The sequence below is a fragment of the Mandrillus leucophaeus genome, unplaced genomic scaffold (genome assembly GCF_000951045.1).
Source record: "Mandrillus leucophaeus isolate KB7577 unplaced genomic scaffold, Mleu.le_1.0 Scaffold80, whole genome shotgun sequence".
NCBI lineage: Eukaryota > Metazoa > Chordata > Mammalia > Primates > Cercopithecidae > Mandrillus > Mandrillus leucophaeus.
Window position 1 is genome coordinate 1,297,340 of NW_012108697.1, and position 3,703 is coordinate 1,301,042.

At 51.3% G+C, this 3,703-nt stretch overlaps 1 protein-coding gene across 1 annotated transcript in view; it reads left to right on the forward strand.

Moving 5' to 3' along the window:
* The first annotated feature begins 2,752 nt into the window (after nucleotides 1-2,752).
* Nucleotides 2,753-3,703, forward strand: part of AFAP1L2 (actin filament associated protein 1-like 2) — a 56,386-nt gene continuing 55,435 nt past the window's right edge. The window contains exon 1 of the mRNA XM_011967497.1: nucleotides 2,753-2,891. The gene's annotated coding sequence lies outside the window, so the exon portion shown is untranslated. The remainder of the gene's footprint in view (nucleotides 2,892-3,703) is intronic.

Consider the following 3,703-nt stretch of genomic DNA (forward strand, 5'->3'; position numbering starts at 1 on the left):
GTTGGTTTCATGGAGACCATTTCGGGGAAGAATTGTTTGGGTTCTCAGTGTTGCGACTGTATCATGTAAGCTAGAGAAGTGGAGGAGATGGTTTTAAAAATCCCGTCTGTTCCAATATTTTAGCTAGATAGGACCTGCCAGATACCTAGATCTTTAGTGGATTTCTGTTTGCTCTTAATCCAGGCCACGGAATTCTTTCATGTACAAAGTAAGTGGATAGATTTGCTTTGCTTTCATTTACTCATTTAGTCAACAAATGTTTGTTGGACATTGTGCTGGGCCCTGGAAACATGAGCTCCACACAAAGCCTGTCCTTGGAGCTTGCATCTAAATGGTGACACAGACAGCTACACCATGATGCAGTCAGAGCTTTGAGAGGGTATCTCAGTTTCTTATTGCTGCGGTAACAAATTACCAAACTTAGTGACATAAAGCAACATGAACTCATTCATTTACAGTTCTGGAGATCAGAATCTGAGAGGGGGCCACAGGGCTCTCTATTCCTCCTGGAGGCTCTAGGAAAGAATCTACTTCTTCACCTTTTCCAGATTCCAGAAGCTACCTGTGTTCCTTGGCTCATGGTCTCTTCTTCTGTCCCCAAAGCCAACATGGTAGCATCTTATCTCCCTGACTCTTACCCTCCTAACTCCCCCTTATAAGGGCCCCTGTGATTACACTGTGATCGCCTGCACAAACCAGGATAATCTCCTTGATTAAATCACATCTGTGAAGTCCCTTTGCCATGTCAAGTAGCATGTTCACAGATGCGGGGGGTTAGGTCATGGACATCATTGGGGGCCCAATATTTAGCCCATCACAGAGGCCAGTGCTGGTAACATGGGATTATCTGTTAAAGAGGTCCAGAGGGCCGGGCGCGGTGGCTCAAGCCTGTAATCCCAGCACTTTGGGAGGCCGAGACGGGCGGATCACGAGGTCAGGAGATCGAGACCATCCTGGCTAACACGGTGAAACCCCGTCTCTACTAAAAAATACAAAAAAAAAAACTAGCCGGGTGAGGTGGCGGGCGCCTGTAGTCCCAGCTACTCGGGAGGCTGAGGCAGGAGAATAGCGTGAACCCGGGAAGCGGAGCTTGCAGTGAGCCGAGATTGCGCCACTGCACTCAGCCTGGACAGAGCGAGACTCCGTCTCAAAAAAAAAAAAGAGGTCCAGAGAAGGTGTCTCAGGAGAATGTTATCTAGACCAAGACCTGAGGTGTTACAGCGGGTAGCTCATTAGGTTTGAGCCGGGAAGGAGAGGGCTCCCCACCCCGCCCCACACACTAGGAGTGCTGGATGACCACCAGGTGATGGTCAGGCAGTTGTTAACTGTTTCTCTAAAGGAATGATTGGTCACAGCCAGTGCCAGGGAAAGGCAGGCTCCTCATAGAAAACACCTGAAACCAATCAGCAGCTTCCCAATAAGATCTCAGGAGTAGGAGAAGTAAGGCGAGGTCCCGGAAGTATGCCAGCGTAGAAAACCCCAGGTAATGCGGTCAAGCCTCACACTTGGTTTCTCAGGTCCCCTATGTAGCCGTCTTCCAAGTTGGACTTTGCTTCTTTTCCTTTCCTTACTGTTCTAAAGCTTTTAATAAACTTTCACTTCTGCTCTGAAACTTGTCTGTTTCCCCTCCTGCCTTATGCCCCTCAAATTCTTTCTTCTGAGGAGGCAAGAATTGAGGTTGCTTCAGATCCGTACGGATAACTACCACTGGTAATAGAGGGACAAGTGTGATTTAGCAGAGGGGGAGAAGACCATGATGTATGAAGGCCAGGGAAGGAAAGAGGGGTGCAGTGTCCGGGCTGTGGAGTATGACAGTGACCACGGGTGAGGCTGCTGCAGTCTGCAGGGCTTTGGAGGCCAGGTAGGGCTTCTGAGGAACCAGGTGTGGCTTTTTTTTTTTTCTTCTTTTTTGATCTGGAGTCTTGCTCTGTTGCCAGGCTGGAGTGCAGTGGTGTGGTCTCAGTTCACTGCAACCTCCGCCTCCCGGGTTCAAGCGATTCTCTTGCCCTAGCCTCCTGAACAGCTGGGAACACAGGCGCATGCCACCAAGCCCAGCTAATTTTTGTATTTTTAGTAGAGATGGGGTTTCACCATGTTGGCCAGGATGGTCTCGATCTCCTGACCTTGTGACCCACCCGCCTCGGCCTCCCAAAGTGCTGGGATTACAGGTGTGAGCCACCGTGCCCGGCCCAGGTGTGGCTTTTAATCATGGACAACCCGTGAAGAGATTCGTACTTTAAAGTCATGCAGCCAAGACGAGGCTGAGAACCATAGAACTTCAGAACTGGAAGGAACTTGACAAAGCATTTGACCTAAAAGACCTAAGAAGTAAATGGGCCGAAAGCCCCCAGAGAGGATCCGGATGGGAGGAACCCTCATTCTAGCCACAGCTGTAAGAGCAGAGCTCAGCGGCCCTCAGAGCACTTTGGAGGTAGTACAGTCTTAGTTTTCACAAGCACGCTGTGAGTGCAGACGTTTGCAGTGGAGGAGATAGAAAGTCGGCCAACGAGGCCATGGTCACTCTTTCAGCACCTGGTAAGCCTGAGGCTTCAGCGGAGGCTGCTTCTCTCCAAGCCAAGGGCCTGGTTCTCTCTCCCTGTGGCCCTGGAGCTGAGATTCCCATCTTCTGCCCAGTCGCCCCACACGCTGCCAGACCTCACACCAAACCCTTCCTCTTGGGACCAGAGGGTTCGAGGTGTGTCTGAGCTGGGCCTTTGGAGAGAGGGCAGCCACTGTGAGTTTCTTCTGTTTCCTGTCCCTAGCCCTGGAACAGCTGCTGACGGAGTTGGATGACTTCCTCAAGATTCTTGACCAGGAGAACCTGAGCAGCACAGCCCTGGTGAAGAAGAGCTGCCTGGCGGAGCTCCTCCGGCTTTACACCAAAAGCAGCAGTGAGTGTGGGCCCCGGGCGGTGCAGAGGCCTCCACGCAAATAGAGATGGCTGTGAGTCAGTGCGGGCTGCCATAGCTAAGGACCACAGGCTGAGTGCTATAAACGACACTTCTTTTCTCACGCTTCTGGAGGCCAGAAGTCTAACATCAAGATATCAACAGGTTTGGTCCCTTCTGAGGCCTCTCTCCCTGGCGTGCTGATGGCTGTCTTCTCCCTGTGTCCTCACATGGGTTTTCCTCTGTGTCTGTGTCCCAATCACCTCTTCTTATTTAATTAACTTTTTTGAAGCAGAAGCTCGCTCTGTCACCCAGTCTGGAGTGCAGTGGTGCGATCATGGTTCACTGTAGCCTCAAACTCCTGGGCTCCCAAGTAGCTGGCTCTACAGGTGCATGCCACCATGCCCAGCTATCTTTTTTTTTTTCTTGTATTTGTTTTTTGTAGAGATGGAATTTCACCACATTGCCCAGGCTGATCTTGAGCTCCTGGGCTCAAGCCAGCCACCCTGCCTGAGCCCCTCAAAGTACTGTGTGAGCCACTGCACCCAGCCCTAATCTCCTCTCTCTCTCTCTCTCTCTCTGAGACAAGGTCTTACTCTCTTGCCCAGGCTGGAGTGCAGTGGCATGATCTCAGTCCACTGCAATCTCCACCTCCCAGGTTCAAACGATTCTCCTGCCTCAGCCTCCAGAGTAGCTGGGATTACAGGCACCCGCCACCACGCCCAGCTAATTTTGTATTTTTAGTAGAGACAGGGTTTCACTATGTTGGCCAGGCTGGTCTCAAACTCCTGACCTCAGGTGATCCACCCACCTCG